Source organism: Prionailurus bengalensis, chromosome D1, assembly GCF_016509475.1.
Source record: "Prionailurus bengalensis isolate Pbe53 chromosome D1, Fcat_Pben_1.1_paternal_pri, whole genome shotgun sequence".
NCBI classification, from domain to species: domain Eukaryota; kingdom Metazoa; phylum Chordata; class Mammalia; order Carnivora; family Felidae; genus Prionailurus; species Prionailurus bengalensis.
In genome coordinates, this window is record NC_057346.1 from 23,043,593 (window position 1) to 23,060,920 (window position 17,328).

The 17,328-nt window shown below is 43.3% G+C and overlaps 1 protein-coding gene across 2 annotated transcripts in view; it reads right to left on the bottom strand.

Annotated features, from left to right (window-relative positions):
• The window catches only part of CDON (cell adhesion associated, oncogene regulated), a 104,466-nt gene extending 96,342 nt beyond the window's left edge, over positions 1–8,124 (bottom strand). The window contains exon 1 of one of the 2 annotated variants that reach the window (XM_043579757.1): positions 8,018–8,124. The gene's annotated coding sequence lies outside the window, so the exon portion shown is untranslated. Of the gene's footprint in view, positions 1–4,661; positions 4,887–8,017 lie in introns of those variants that run through there. The other variant, XM_043579756.1, reaches the window with a different exon arrangement.
• Between the last annotated feature and the right edge of the window lie 9,204 nt (positions 8,125–17,328).

Here is a 17,328-nt window from a genome sequence, read left to right on the forward strand (position 1 = left end):
CCCCAATTCATACTCTGTCTCTCCCTCAAAAATAATAAATAAGCATTTTAAAAAAATTAAAAGAAAAAAAAAAAACAGCCCCCAAGAAATCCAAAAGCACAGTGACACTTCAGAAGCACTGTGATTACCACTCGGATACATTCAGCCATTTGGGTATTTAGTACTCATTAGGCATAGTGCGAGTAAGGGGGTGAGAGGGATGATCACACATAGAGGGGACAGCACTTCATCTGTCCTTAAGGAGAAAGACGAGGATGAGCAGACATGTAAACAATGATGATACAGTATCAGGCAAAGGAGAGACAGAGTTCCCAGCCTGCAAGACAGAAAGCAAGGTACATTCAAGTGATTCAAAGTAGCTAAAGATGGCAGTAGCATCCAGTAGGTAGAGCACCTGTACACCCCACTGAAGACCTGGGCCTTAATAAGTGAGCGATTCAGGGTCTCTGGAGAAATCGATTTTAAGGAGAGCAGTCACATGGTCGGATTTATGTTTTAGGAAGATTGCTACTCTGGTAACACGGAGAAAAATGGATGATTTGGAGTGGGGGCAAAACCCCCACTGGAGATAGGGAGGCGACACAGAAGCAGTTTCAGCAGAAGACCAAAAGTTGGGTTTTTTGGTCACACATTCGAAATCTCCTCTCACCCCTCTCCCATTTTGGAAAGGTGGCTGGAGGGGTAAAAGGTAATGGTAACATAGCAGACCTGCTTATACGTTACAGGGAGGCAACGGAGGGTTTATTTATATGTGTACATGAACACAAAACAGTAAAAGCTCAGTAAACTCAGTATACTATACTTTTCTGCTTACAAAATAAAGATTATTTCAGTGATTCAGGATTCTACATTACCTTCAGCCATTGTTAAGTATCAATTATTAACACGAGTTAACATATATTTACAGATACAAGATATGTACATGGTTAGATTAAGTAACTATGGGACTCAGAAAATATCCCAGATATAGTTTTTTTCCTTGGATAAGTCACTTTCCCCCACCCAGGATGAGTGATTTCTCTCTCTCGAAATTCAAGTACAGAAAAGTAGGGTGGAGGAGAGAAGGCAGAGAGAGAAGATGTATATTTATTCATTTTTACAGTACACCTGTTGTAAGAGTGAAGAAATACACCTGGGCCAGCAGATGGCCTCAAGAAACTTCTCAGATGTGTACCTACATCAAGAGGGAGCAAATACTATACTTGGAAAGTATTATCACTGCTGATGCTGGCACACGTAGAATACTGGGAAGTTTCTGTTTTCTCTTTATGTAAGAAAGAAAAGAGTAGCTGACATTTAGTTGTCAGTGATATAAACGAAGAATTACATTTAAAGTGAACAAAGCCAGCAAGCTGAGGCAGTCCTCAACTTTAAACTCGGGTTGGTTTGAGAAAATGTATGGACTCAGTGGCTGTTTGGACATTTTTGACACATTTTTCTCCCTCCAAAATCATGCATGTATTGGTTATGTAGAATCACTACGTAGTAAAAGCCCATTTCATGGAGTCTCACTACTGCAAGGCTCTCAGAGGTCGTGTAGGTCAATCTCTCACCCAAGGAAGAGATCCCTTCCCCAGTGTCTTTAGCAAATGTCCAGTAATCAGGGGCTCGTGTCCCCTCAAAAGAGCATTCTCTATCATGAGGCAGCTCTATTTGACAGACAGTTCTCCCTTCTTTTGAAACAAAATCTGCATCTTTTGAGTAACCCATACAGGGCAGAAGATGAATCATTTATCACTATTTCAACCCCCATCCCCTCGAAATCTGGGCCACCGGGGGGTCTGATTTAAGAAGGAAAGGGGGTCAGCTTGCCCCTCTGGGATCCAGGGGAAGCCATCCATGCACGTGGCTGTATGCCAAGAACGACCTTGCATCACGGAGTACGAAGAAATAAGACTTAATGAAATTACAAAAGCTGAAGAATACAATGTCTCCTAAGGAGAAAAGTGGCTTGTGTTCCAGCAGGACACCCAGAAAATCCTTCATCAACATTTCCAAGGACAGAAATATAATAAACTATTTACCTCAACCACAACCCCTCAAAATGAACAAACAAACAAACAAAGAACCTTCTCATTCATCAACATCATCTTGCATTCTTGTTTCACTGTTTGGTGAAATAAATTTTATTTAGCACATCAGGTTAGTAGCCAAAAGTCTTCTTCTTGAAGCAAGCAGCCCTGTTCTTCAAAATTTTTCTGTAGCATCACATCCTACTCCACTTTCTTCCATTTTTGGTGTATTTTTGTTTTCAAAAGAATATTACGTTATTTTGTTTTCTTCTAAGACTCTCATGCTAGTGCTAGCTGGTGCTTTCTTCTGTACGTTTCTAAGTATTGATTATGGCATTAAATCCTAAGCACGAAAAGATCTAAGCTACCTTAGATGATCCTTCTTCTCTGTTTTGGGGCTCTCCTCCTTCCCTTCTAAACACACACACACACACACAGAAGGACAGTTAACAACAGGTTTGGTTTATGTAATTATGACTGAGAGCAACTATTCAACCCCATTTTAGTATTTATGTACAAAAATAAGGTCACGGTAAATTTTCAAGCTAGCCACTAGGATCCGATTTTCAAATAATGTGAGAAGAAGTGTCCTTTTCTTTTTTCCCAGTGACCACATATCCAATGTGCCGATAAAATGAACTACTACCAATTTCAAAACACACAAAAACTTTAAGTAACAATTTCAAAAGCACAAATTACTACCATACACAATAGCATGGATGAATCTCACAGACCTTATGAGCAGTGTGCAAGAAACCACATATAAAAGAGTACATACATGCCATAGGAATCCACTTTTATGAGTATAGCTGGAGAACAGGCAAAACTAATCTATGGTCAGATGAGGCGCAACAGTGGCTGCCTGATGGGGGTGGCAGGGTTGTCTGGGAAGGGGCACCAGGAGAACTTCGAGGTGAAAGAAATATTCTAGATCTTGATCTGGCTAATAGTTGCCACCCATATGTGCATATGTAAAACTTCATCCAGCTGTGCACTTAGTGTACATTAACTGCACGCTCATGTACATTTCTATATCACACAATCAACTAGGAAAAATGCAACATTGTTTCCAAGCACCTTTCAGTTCAACTGCAAAATTAAGAGCACATTACATCTATAGCTCTTGCATGTACCCATACGATTACTAACTTCTGAGAATTCCTTACTATGTTAGTCCTTAAACCAACTCTGGATCAGAGTAATATGTACAGAAGGAGCTAAGTAAAAGTAATAGGAGCTAACACTCACGTGTTACAGTTTTAGCATATCCCAAGCAATTTACTTTCATTATCCCATGTAATCCCCACAACCGTGGTAAGAGATACTATTGTTATCCCCATTTTACAGATGAGGAAACCAAGACTTCGGTCAAGCTCGCTTCCCCAAATAAAAAAAGGTGAGCGAGTATCTAACAAGAAGAGGTAGCTGAGAAGCAAGCTTTGTAGATCAACTTTTGAATGCTGTTTGTAGTAGGGTAATATAAAAATAAAATCAACCACACAGTTCCAAGCAACAAAATGGTAAGCAGAATATTTCTACACTCAGTCATATGACCTGTATATTTCTTTACCCTCTGACGTAAGATACAAGGAACTTCACTGTCCCTTAATCCTATGATTGAAAGGCACATCATTCTAGCTCTCAAGAACTGAAGTCCCTAGTCACATTCCGACCAATATTCGGCAGAACAAAATGTGCTTTAGGGGTAGTTTTTTATGATCTCTGGCCATCAAAATGTATCACACAGCAAAAGCCACTAAAAACCTGTGAACCAAGACTGGCACAATGCTAACTTGCAGTGTTGACCCCAATGCATGCAAAGGTCCTTTCAATTTGGTCGTGCTAGGATTAAGGTGAGAAAAAAATTAAACACAGTCTCTAAAAGGCTTCTTTATTTTCCCAACACTCAGTATTGTGAGAATTTGGGAGAGGACTACATGGTAATAGGATGGAGAGAACTGTGACACACAACAGGATTATAATCAGGAACAAAATATACCAAATTGCCCAGCAAATACGCTACTGAGTTCTCCATCAGTGGAAAACTAGCACCAGAATTCAAATTCATTTTTAACTCTTCTTGGAATATGGAAATTGATTGATGATACTATCCAAGATTCAGAACTGCCCTTCCTGGAAAAGTACACAAGAAACAAACTGGGCAAATATCCTGAAAAATGTTTGTATCCAAAAATTATTTGGGGCAGCTGCGGGGGCGGGTGGCTGGGGAGGAGGACACACTCATGTTTCTCAAAAATTTTGCTCCAAAGACTTTATAGAATGTTTTTGGTAGATATATTTTCATTTACTTGTGGCTGCAAGCAAAGTCTGCAAAGCAATGCCTTAAAAAATACTAAAGATCAGACCTCTCAATAAGACACCAGGAAAGAGACATATACCCTAAATGAATTTAAATCCTTCAATAATGCAACAAGAATGCAATGAAATCGTATAAAAACAAAAGAGAAAAGTGAAATATGCCTATTCAAACAAGCATTTCATCTCTGCAAAGCAATGTGCTTCACATAAAAGTCTGATTTTGCCCTCAGTTTAAAAAGTTATTAGAACAATACATCAGCCCTTACCGGCAAGACCAAACTGTAACACAATTTTATATATTTATCAAAAGATCATTCAGAGAAAACTTACCAAGTCTTCAACGTGTAGATGCTTGTGCTTCAGAGGGAGAGCAGAGAAGTGACTTTTTGTACTTAACAGTGGCGTTCAGTTCAGTGCTAAAAACACATCACCACAGCCCTGCTCGTAAGAGAGTCCTGACTAGCAATCTGCCTTCGGGTTGGGCTGTTTTCTCTTATAAGATAAGCTGTTAAGTCATGCCTTGATTTTAGATCTGCTAACATATGGAGTCTTCTAATGTAGCCTCTCTCCGCCCCCTCCCTCCACCGCCCCATCACCACTCAGCTCCAATCCCTCTACACACACACACACACACACACACACACACACACACACACACAAAAGGCACTGCAGGGCAGAAATTCCTCAGGTGCTCGCTAATGTTATTCCCAGGGTCTTGGAGCCGCTTCGGGGATCAAGAGATCTCATAGCCCCTGCTGGGGTAAGGAGCAGCGAGTCTGTTCCATTTAATCAAATACAGAATGAATTTTCAGCTCTATTCACTAGCTTGTCTCCAGGGCTCTCAAAAGGCACCAGGCAGCTAGAATCACACACATGTGGCTCTTTTAGGCAAGTATAATTAGTTTGATTTTAAAAAGCCACATTAATAATATCACCTCAGGACCATTATTCAGGGGACAGATGACAATGATACTGTATGTTTTAAGCCTGACAATGGGGGAAAGAGCACAAACAATGACGGAAAACTTGAAGGATTAAAAAAAAAAAAAAACCAACAAACCAGTTTTTCACTTAATTGTAATCCAGTATTTTTAAAGTGACATTAAGTATATTCCATATACCATCTTTGAAGTTTAATTGAGAAGAATCAAAGCCCTCCTTGTCAGCCTCTTAAAAGTGAATTAATACCATATACATGACAAAAATGTATAAGTGAAATGTTTATAAATAAATAGGATATTTACATACAATATAAAATCCTGAATAAAAACAATAAAACATTATCTAATCCAATTAACAAAACTTCTTGGGGAAGAAAAAAGCACTAACTGAAAATCACCATAAAATCAAGTCCTTCAAAGCAATCTATTTAGCAACCAGACTCCAAATTCTTTCTAATCTAATTAGTTCCTATTAAGTAGTAAGACCATATATCTTAAAGAAAGACTACCTTGGAGACAACTCCTCTGCTCTTGTGATGTGCTGTCTTATTTTTCCTTCTGCAAAGTACAAATGCTAATTACAAGGCCATAGCTAATGTAATTACATGTTATAAACAACCAATTTTTCAATTAGTTATTTTTAAGTTCCTATCCCAGTCTAATTTCCCTAAGATAATGTTTAATTCCTGAAATCATTTTCCCAGGATATACCTGGACACAATCACCAGTTTTTAGTCTAAGTTTTTGCAAAAGAAACCTTCCTAGAGAAGAAAACTTTTACTTCAACTTATATTTTGACAAACCCATAAATGAAATCGTCTAGAAAGTTATGAGAGCATAAGGGCAAAGCGGAAAAGAGAAAAGCAGAAGACCTGGTCAACAAATTTTACCTGCCCGCTTTAGAGCACAGCCCTTTGACAAAAGTTTCCACACAAAGCCTCCATCTATATATACCTTGCTGACAGGGGGCGGGGGAATCCTATCTTGAAGTGAACTTAATTCCTCACTTGCAAAGAAGGCAAAGGATAAGACTGATTTTAGAAGCCAACCTACACAAGCTAGATCAGTATGTTCCAAGTCCTAAGGGTTCTTTGTACTTCCCGGCTTGAGAGTCAGAGCTGTTTAAGTACTTTCCACAGAAGAGGAGGTTGATGAGAACCATAGCAATCAATCAAAGCATCCCAAGTGAGTTACTACACAAACAATAGCACAGTACTTCTAGTAACTGATTTTCCTGGTTAACTAAACTATTCAAACAAAGACAGATTTCCAAATACTGTATCTGAGCTTTTGCATGAAAGTTAAACAATATACACTTGTGTGTTTTTTATAGAAATATAAATGTTTCTGCTCTACCCACTGCCAAGCACACACCCAGGGCACGTCTTTACAAAATGAAACAGGTTTTCTCCATCCTTCTCATATAACTTAAAGTATGAGGCAGTTTATTTCAACATGTGTATAACAGAAACTATACTATAAGTATTTGGTGCCTCTCTGGGTTCCTAAGAATGCTTTCTAGTTAAGCACTAATTTAAAATTTCCAGAATTTTTTTCTTTCATCTTGTCCTAAAAGTTGAACTACATTCCCCCTCCCATTTTCAGCTAAAATAGACTCCTTTTCAAAAAATGAGCTATAAAATGTAATAAAATGCTTAGAATTACACTGAGAATAAACCCATTTATTTCCCAGGTCCCCTCCCACCTTGTCCCTCTGTGACACTGCCCTTTAGGGACACCAGGTGTTAGCTGGGAGTCTGAGGGCAATGGTACCAGTGAGGCATGGAAACAGAATTGGCCTCTTTCATTTTTGCTGGCCACTGGCCTGAGAATAATCTCATGTTAGCTTTTAGTTCAACTTTCTGTTTCTCAAGGTGTTTGATTTAGGACACAGAGGCTGACTTTCTCTTATGATGTTCTCTAAATTCTAGATCTAAAGTGGAAAGCAGCCGGCCCTTAAGGCACCTGCCACCCTCTGTAGTCCTCACCAGGAAAGGCAGGCATTCTGGAGAAGAACTCCTTTTGGAGAGCCTTCCACCTGATTTGGTGGGGTTAGGGAGAACAATGAAGGCAAGGGCAAGGGAGTCTATCTATCCCCCTCAGTGATTTATTACTGAAATCCCTAGATGTGCAGAGAAAGCAACAAAGGTCTGGAAGCTGCAGACCGAGATAAATAGCGAGCTGTAATGTATTTAGCAAATGATAATGCAATCCACAGAAAGCTTTACAGAGAAGAAGGAAAAATACACTCCCTGGGGCTGGGAAGTCACTGAGCCTGGGAAGGCAAGAGAAAGATACATTGTGCAGGAAATTTCTCTTGCTTCTCCCTACACATAAATCACTGTCTCTCGCGGAGGCTCTGCGGGATGGAGGTTGAGAGAGGCGAGGGACCCCGCTCCGCTCCCTTGGGAAAACGTGCTGGCGCCCCAGACTCCCGGCTACGCTGGAGCTCACCTGCCCCAGCGGATCATTGTCAAAGAGATTTAATCGTGTTACTGACACCTCACCCCGCCTCCTCCCACGAGGTGGCTCAGCGTCCCCGAGGACGCGGAACGTCGCAGCTCCCCGGTGGGCATCCGTCAGCTGCCCTCCCCAGAACCCGCACGCAGTCTGGGATCCCCACGCCTTGCGGGGCGCACCGACCTGCCCTCCCGCGGACCTCCCGCTCCCAAGCCGCGTGGCCCCCAAACCCGGGGTCCCCGGACCACCCCTCCCTCCGATCCTGCGGCGGGCCCACCCCCGCACCTCTCAGCGGGGCAGACTCAGTCCCCGGACCTCCTGCGCGGCAGCCGGCTCCGAAAACCACCCCCAGGTCATCCCCCGCGCGCTGGCGGCGGCTACGGCGGCGGCGGCTGCGATCCGAACGGGCCCCTCCATGCACAGAGCAGGGCAGCAGGAGGGCGCGGCGCCTCGCACGCCGGGGCGGGGACGCAGGGGCGGGCGGGCTGGCTAGCGCGGGGTCCCCGCTCTCCTCGCACCGAGCCGCGCGAGCCGGGCACCCGGGACTCAGGGGAGGGGAGCTGGGGGGGGCGGAGCCACCGGGGCGCGTCCCCGCGGCCGCGCTCCTCTCCGCTCAGGCGCGCGGGCGCGTAACCGGCGGGCTCGGGGCCAGCGAGCAGCACGCGAGGAGCGGGAGGAGGGAACCGGGCCGCAGAGGCCGCAGCGCCCCGCCGGCCCGCGCCCTGCCGGAGGGTGCGCGCGCAGCCTGCCAGATCAGCGGCGGGGGGATGGGCCGTACCAATCTGCGGTGAGGGGGGGGCGCTCCGTCCAGGAGCTTCTCTTCGTCCCCTTCCTGCTTGCTCCACGGGAAAGCGTCCCCAGGAAAGTTGAGTACGGTCTCTGCTTTGGTTTAGGACAGTGAGGCTGAGCGGCCTCAGCAACTCACGGAGACTCCAAGATGCCTGCACTCACTTTCCCCTCACCTTGCTTCCCCGGGAGAGGCGGCATTTCTGGCCCGTCCACAAATGGTCTCCACGCTCCCCTGTTTGCCCGCCCAGGTCCCGCCCCTCGCTCCTTTACCTAAGTTGTGTGTGGAGGCAATGAGTCCAACCCTTCTTTTGGCTCCTACCTGGGCTCTGCCTTCGGATTCCAGCTTCCCGCCGCTTAAGGCGCCTGAGCCTTTTCAGCACTTTCTGTGCGTCCTTTCTTAAGCAGCTGCATCCCGCCGTGCATTCATATACACGCAAGCAGGTAGCAAAACTCAAGAGACTAGGAGAGGCTCAGTGTCACCTGGTGAAACTAACCTGGTCTTTGGTCCCAGAGTCTTCCCACCTCGTCCTTTGGACCTGCCTCGAGTTATTTGATCTCACTGAACTTAAGTTGTTAAACGTGAAAAAGGGAAAAATAAATTCTATTTAAAGGTTGTTGTGAAGCCTAAGTATGATACTTGGTGAAAAGCACCTGACATTCACTGGGCATTTGAGAGCTGTGACTTCTATTACTAGAAGTTCTTTTTTTTTTTTTTTTTTTTTTTTTTAACCACTGTCATTACTTGTTAATAGTTTAACTACAAAGGAGTCTAGTGAAAGTTCAAAAACATTCAGTACTGGGATGACTGGCTGGCTCAGTTGGTAGAGTGAGTGGCTCTTGATCTCCAGGTTGTGGGTTTGAGCGCATGTTGCGTGGGTGTAGAGATTACTTAAAATCTTTAGGGGTGCCTAGGTGGCTCAGTCTGTCAAGCCTCCAGCTTCGGCTCAGGTCAGGATGTCGTGATGGTGGTTAATGGGTTCAAGCCCTGCGCCTGGCTCTGTGCTGACAGCCCAGAGCCTGGAGCCTGCTTCTGATTCTGTGTCTCCTTCTCTCTCTGCCCCTCCCCTACTCACACTCTGTCACTCATACTCTCTCTCAAAAATAAACATAAAAATAAATAAAACAAAATCTCTGAACACACACACACACACACACACACCCAACATTCAATAGTGAACTTCAGGAGAAATATGCCAGTCTCCCTTACCTTCTTACTTGAATTTCACAAAGAAATGCTTTGAAAGTGGTAGGGTTCAAACAGTTTAACTTTCTGCTTTTGCTATGTCCAAGATCTTTGTGAAAGCATTAGATCCTATGAAAGTCAGGATAGGAGGCAAAAAAGAAGCTGTGACTCTAGTTTGTGTTCCATTGTCCCATGTTTTACTTCAAATCACAAATCGGTATGTTATTAACTTAAGGTATAGTAAATGATTTTTCATTCAGCATATACATTTTATAAACACTGAGAGAGTTCTGTCTGAATAGAATGGAAGTCTTGCAGATTTCTTGTGACACTCGTTAAGAATCGTAGCCATCCCCCACCACTGCAGTTACACTAGAGACACTTACAGGTTCCTCTCTTGGAGCCCATATGACTCTGGGAACCCCCAATCTCACAGTGCCATTTGAATATCACTGTACCTATTATTCCTCATAATCAGGCTGAGAAATAATCATGATGATGTTTATTGATAATGATTACTTTTTCTGCCTTGTTCATAAAGTGGAGAAATCATTTCAGATATAAAATAGTATTTCATAGGGGCATCTGGATGGCTCAGTTGGTTGACCTTCCAACTCTTGATTTCAACTCAGATCATGATCCCAGGGTCATGGGATTGAGCCCCACATCAGCTCTGTACTGAGCATGGACCCTGCTTGGGATTCTCTCTCTCTCTCTCTCTCTCTCTCTCTCTCTTTCTCTCTCAAAAAAAAAGAAAGAAAGAAAGAAAGAGAAATGAAAAAAGGATTTCACCAATGAATCATTTATTTGTTCAGCATTTGCTTTAAAAATGCTAAAAAAAAAAAAAAAAAAAACCCAGGGGCACCTGGGTGTCTCAGTCAGTTAAGCATCCAGCTTGTGCTCAGGTCATGATCTTGCAGCTCATGGGTATGAGCCCTGGGTTGGGCTCTGCACTGACAGTTCAGAGCCTGCTGAGGATTCCCTGTCTCCCACTTTCAGTCTCTCTCTCAATCTCTCTCTCTCTCTCACTCAAAATAAATTTTTAAAAAACTTAAAAATGCTAAAAACAAAACAAAACAAATCAAGGGGCACCAGCATAGCTCAGTTGGTTGACCATCCAACTCTTTTTTTAAACATTTTATTTATTTATTTATTTATTTATTTATTTATTTATTGTGAGAGAGAGCAAGGGGGAGGGACAGAGAGAGTGGGGGAGGGGCAGAGGAGGCAGGGAGAGAGAATCCCAAGCAGGCTCTGAGTGTCAGGCAGAGCCCGATGCTGGGCTCTAACCCACACTTGAACCACACGTGTAACCAGCTGAGCCACCCAAGCACCCAGAGCATCTGACTCTTGATTTCATTTCAAGTCATGATCTGATCAAGGGATGGAGCCCTACATCGGGTTAAAGATTTCTCCCTCTCCCTCCCTCTGCCCCTCTCCCATACTCTCTGTCTCTGTCTCTCTCTCAAATTAAAAAAAAAAAAAAAAAAAAAAAAAGAAGGAAAGACAAAGAAAAAATAAAAAAATATACTTAGTAAGCACCTACTCTATGCTGCTGCTAGGCAAAGAGGTACATGGAGAATTATGACATAGTCCCCAAAGAGCTCACAATCTAATTGTGATCCAGGTGCATAAATGGGTAAGTACACAGACATGTCTTCAGTATAATGAACAAGGAGCTGTGGAAGCACAGGGCAGTGGTGCTAACAGTGCCTGGAGTTTGGGGGAAGGGGAGGGTGGCTTGTCAAGAAAGGCTTCCTAAAAGAAGTGACTCATGAACTAAGTCTTAAAGGATAGTAGGAGTTGGCCAGGTAAAGGTCAAGGAGTGGAAGGGCAGTTTGGCAGAAGGGACATTATGATTAAAGGCATAGAGGTGAGAAACAAGGCAGCCCACTGGATCTTCAAGCTCTTCTCCTTTTTTTTTTCTTTTTTGAGAGTGTGTGAGCGGCAGAGGAGCAGAGAGAGAGGGGGACAGAGGATCCAAAGTGGACTCTGCTGACAGCAGAGAGCCTGATGCAGGGCTCAAACTCATGAACCAGGAGATCACGACCTGAGCCAAAGTTGGACACCTAACCAATTGAGCCACCCAGGCGCCCCATAAGCTCTTCTTTGTGGTTGAAGTGTAAGGGGCTAGGTGAGGATTGGTAAATGAAGGCACTGCAGAATGAACCCAAAGTCAAATCACAAATCATACCAAGAAGCTGGTACTTTATCCTATAGGCAATGGAGAATCAATGCAGGGTTTTACATGGGAGTGTAATATGGTCAGATTTGTCTTTAGAAACATCACCTAGCATCGGTGATGAGGATGGACTGAGGGAGCCAAGTCTGAGATCAAAAAATTTAGAAGCTTCAGAAGCTGTCTAGACAGTCCAGTTGGAGCAAGAGACTGAACTGCTCCAGTTGAATCAAGGACAGTAGTAAAGCAAGAGCAGAGAAGAGAGGAGAGAGTCCAGAAACAAGAGGAAAATTTGGCAGGACTTGGAAACTGACTTCATGTGGAAAATGAAGAAGACAGGGGACTCAAGGATGACAACAGCCTTCTAGCTTTAGTGGATGATAGTCATGCTCCCTACCCCCATGGTACCTGGGAGAAAATAATGCCCAGCAGGAGATACAGGTTTTAGGGAAACAATGATGTGTTCAGTTTGAGCCTTTTGAATTTGAGGTCCCTGTGGAACCTCCAAGTACAGGTGTCCACAGATTGATAAGTCCAAGCTGGACATATAGATTTGAAAGTCATCAGTATAGAGTATATTTATGTCACAAAAATATTCCCTCAGAAAGAATATGGAACCCTATAAAGTTGTAGCCAAGGGTCAATTTCTAAAACTCTGATAACTAAAGCCCTTGATTATCTTGATGAATTTGGACGGAAGGTTGTTGACTGACTTCAAGGTGTGACACATGAAAAAGATGCTTGAGTAAGGTGGTAAGGGTTTGGAATAACCATTAGGAAAAATGAGAGTTGAAAACTAAAAGTTGAAAATCAATCCCCGGAGTAATGAGTGATGCTGAGAGCCTGGCTAAGGTTGGGGATCATGAATTTGTAGGGGAGGCATCTGCATGATTGTTTGATTTCCTCTATCAAAATTTAACCATTCAGATGTAAGGGGAGAAGCATAACACTGATCCAAGTTTGCAGCTTCACTGGGGGATGTGCAAGAAGGAGAAAAATACATGGTAGTCACAAGAAAGTAATTTAAATCATCAATCACAGGATCCAAAATGTCAGCTGGAAAAGAATGATAGATTGGAATAAAAGGTCAGACAAAAGAAAAGGAGATTTCCGTGAGGTTGTTACAAGATTGAGGAGTAAAAAAGACAAGAGGTCTTTGGTTATGATTACTCACCATTTCTGAAGCGCAACAGTGATGGTAATGATTATAGATCTAGAACGCTACGGGATGCTGGTGGAGGAAATGGTGCAGAGACCTCAGGTCATCATAATTTATGGGATCAGAGCTGGAGACATGGGCAACATTGAAGAGCCCAAGAGAAATGTTCAAAGAAATACCATGAGCCCAGTGCCCGAGTCCACAATGACTGGGTGGGAAGGCTGATAGATGCTTAAGTGACACGGAGGTACATTCAATGAATTTTAGGCCTGAATTGGGTGCTTTTATAATACAAAATAGATACTAAAGCTGGTTCTCCAAGAATAACATGATAGACTAAGTAGAGCCAAGCAGACCTATATCAAATTCTGACTCTACCTCATTTGACTTGGTCAAGTTATTTAAACTCTTGGGAGTCTTGTTTTTGCTGGTCATTTGTGAAATAGGGATGATACTAACACCCGACTGAGAGTTGATAATATGACTTCTTTTCATAGGAAGATTAATTGAGCTAATACCTGTGAAATACTAGTTGGCAAAAGCAAACACTGAATAAAATTTAGCTATTATAATAATAATAGTTAATGCTTATCTAGCACTTGTTATGCCAAGTATTATTTTAAGCATTAGTCCTGTATTACAAATGAGAGAACTTGAGGCCGAGCAACGTGATGTGTCCTGACCAGGATCACACACCTAGTTAGTGTAGACCTTGTGTTTAGACTCAAGTAGTCCGGTTCTAGATAGAGGCTGGACTCTTAATTACCGCACATTAATGTATCCCCACAATAAGAATATTTATTGTTATTGCTATCACTTCAAATGATTGTGTCAATCAAAAAACTTCTATTGAGCACCTTTTAGGCGTAAGGCACTAGATTAAAGAGGTATAAAAAAGGGGCGCCTGGGTGACTCAGTTAAGCATCCGACTTTGGCTCGGGTCACGATCTCACAGTTCCTGAGTTAGGTTCCTGAGTTCAAGCTCCCGGCGGGCTCTCCATTGCCAGAGCAGAGCCCCCTTCCAGAGCCTCTGTGGCCCTCTCTCTCTGCCCCTCCCCGACTCGAGCTCAGGTGTGCACGCTCTCTCTTTCTCTCTCTCTCTTTCTCAAAAACAAATAAACATTTTTTAAAAGAGGTATAAGAGGGGTGCTTGGGTGGCTTAATCCGTTTAGTTAGGTGTCCGATTTCGGCTGAGGCTATGATCTCACGGTTCGTGGGTTCGAGCCCCACATCAGGCTCTGTGCTGACAGCTCAGAGCCTGGAGCCTGCTTCAGATTCTGTCTCCCTCTCTCTCTCTCTCTCTCTCTCTGCCCCTCCCATGCTCACGCTCTGTCTCTCTCTCTTTCTCAAAAATAACATTTAAAAATTAAAAAAAAAAAAGGTGTAAGAAAATGCCTAGATTTAAACACATCTATGGACCTCCTCAGGATCCCTCGGCTTCGCCTGTCTCTAGGACACTCGGCTACCATGGCAACGTATTTGGTGCTCCTCCCACTGTGCCTGGGCCCTGCACAGCTTAGGGCCTCACCGCCCAGCATCTGCTGAGACGGCCAGGTGACCCAACCCAAGAATGCAGGACGTGTTTCCCCCATGAATGTGAGAAGGACATGGAAGAAGAGCTCAACAGATTTCCTTCTCCTTCCCTCCACCCGGTGGCATGAGTTTTCGGTAAATCTTATCTGGAGACGTCCCTGGTGCCGGAACAGGAGCACCTGTTGTGTGACCTCGGGACCAAGCAGGAGCACCTGTTGTGTGACCAGCTGTGACCTTGCATTTGTTTCCCAACTTTTCCTACCACATTTCCATTTTCCCTCACTCTCACCTGGAATTGACTTAATTGCCCCAATTTCTGTTTACCAGAGAGACTCTAAACATAAGGACTTATGTTCATAAAACTTTAGAAGGATCAGACCTACCTCTACATAAAATGTAAGTAACAATGCAGATAAGTATGTGATAAATACTGAGTGAGTAGGATGCAGCAGGGCACAAGTTTGAGTCCTCACCTGAATCTGAGCTACGTGGTCTTGTATTTTCTATGCCTCAGTTTCCTCATATGTAAAATGGGGAGAGGGGCGCCTGGGTGGCGCAGTCGGTTAAGCGTCCGACTTCAGCCAGGTCACGATCTCGCGGTCCGTGGGTTCGTGCCCCGCGTCGGGCTCTGGGCTGATGGCTCAGAGCCTGGAGCCTGTTTCCGATTCTGTGTCTCCCTCTCTCTCTGCCCCTCCCCCGTTCATGCTCTGTCTCTCACTGTCCCCCCCCCAAAAAAAAAAAGTTGAAAATAAAATGGGGAGAATTATCACTGTCCCCAGTGTATGCACTTTCATACACTGATGGTGAGAGTAAAAAATGGTACAACCTCCAGGGAAGAACATTTGATGACATTTATCAAAATTTATTGTGATTTTGCCCTTGGATCCAGTGGTTCCAGTCTTAAAACTTATCCTACAGATGCTCTTGCACTCACGTAAAATGCTGCATGTAAGGCCCATTCATCGCAACATTATCTATGACACATTGAAAATAACCGGAGTGTCCATTACGAGGAACTATATCCACACAATGGAATAGTATGCCGCTGAGAAAAGAAAAAAAGACACTCTAGATAGCTGCTACGGAAGATACTCCAGATTCTACCGTTTGTGACAACACGGATGGACCTTCATGCTCGGTGAAATCAACCAGACCCAGAAAAACAAATGCTATATGATCTCACTTGTATGTGGAATCTAGGGAACAGAACTCACAGAAGCAGAGAACAGGTTGGGGGTTACTGGAGATGGGGTTGGGGGTAGGGGGAATTGGGTGAAGGTGGTCAAAAGCACAACCCTGTAGTTATTAGATAGAGAGGTCCTGGGGACGTAACACACAGAGTGGCCACTATGGTGAACAATCATGGCTTGTGTATTTGAAAATTTCCAAGATAGTAGATGTTAAGGGTTCTCATCATAAGAAGAAAAATTATAGTTACGTGAGGTGATAGATTTTAACTTATTGTGGGGGTCTTTTCACAATATACCCATTTATCAAATTGTTATGTTTTGCACCTTCTACTTGTACAATGTTATATGGCAATTCTATCATAGTAAAACTGGGGAGGAGAAAAGTACTCTAGGACACATCATGAAATGGAAGAGAGGGAGGGCGATGTAAATGCAGAATGGTGTATATAGTGGGGGCTCAATTGGTTAAGCTTCCAACTTCAGCTCAGGTCATGATCTAACGGTCTGTGAGTTCGAGCCCCACATTGGGCTCTGTGCTGACAGCTCAGAGCCTGGAGCCTGCTTCAGATTCTGTGTCCCCCTCTCTCTCTGCACCTCCCCAATTCACACTCTGTCTCTCTCTGTCTCTCAAGAATGAATAAATGTTAAAAAAAATTTTTTTAATTAGAAAAAAAGAATGGTGTATATACTGTTATGTGCTATTATGTAGAGTTAGGAAGGAAAAACTAGGAATATATATTTGTATTTACTGATCTTTTGCATAAAGAACCACGGGAGGGATGCAAAGAATAACTTAAAAATGATTAGCTTTGGTGGAAGGTGGGTAAACAGTATTGACAGAAACAGAGATAAAATTGAGGCTTTTAAGAAAAGGTTTTTTAATTTATTTTTGAGAGAAAGAGAGCAGAGGAGGGACAGAGAGAAAGAGAATCCCAAGCAGATTCTGCGCTGTCAGTGATGAGCCCGACAAGGGGCTCGAACTCAAGAAACTTGAGCGTGGCCTGAGCTGAAATCAAGAGTTGGATGCTTAACCTACTGAGTCACCCAGGTGCCCCAAAGCTTTTTATAATATTTTGATTTTTGAACACGTAAATAGGTTACTTATACAAAACAAAAATTTAATGTGAAAATAGTATCTGTCTTTCAAGGCTTAAATGAGATAATGTGTTGAATTCCTAGCGTAGTAACTGAAGGACAGTAGGAGCTCAGTAAACGGTCACTACAAAAAAACCCCCACCAAAACCAAAAAAACAAAAAACAAAAAACCAACATTCAGCTGAAATGGAGAAATAAAGGCTTCAAGAAGGAAAGAGAACTTAACCTCAGCTCAGAGGCTGGGGAATACTCAGAAAGAGGTAGAGAAATGGGGTCCATGCCCAATGAGGACGTGCAGGGGACAATGGAACAAAGCTATCAAATCAAGGTTGCAGATAGAAGACTCTAGATAGGGGATGACCCGGGGGATTCCAGCAGAGGAGCAGTGAAGTTAGTGAAGAAGTTAGTGAGACAAATTGGGGCCACATAGGGGAGGATTTGAATTGTAGATAAGACCTTTATTCTTGG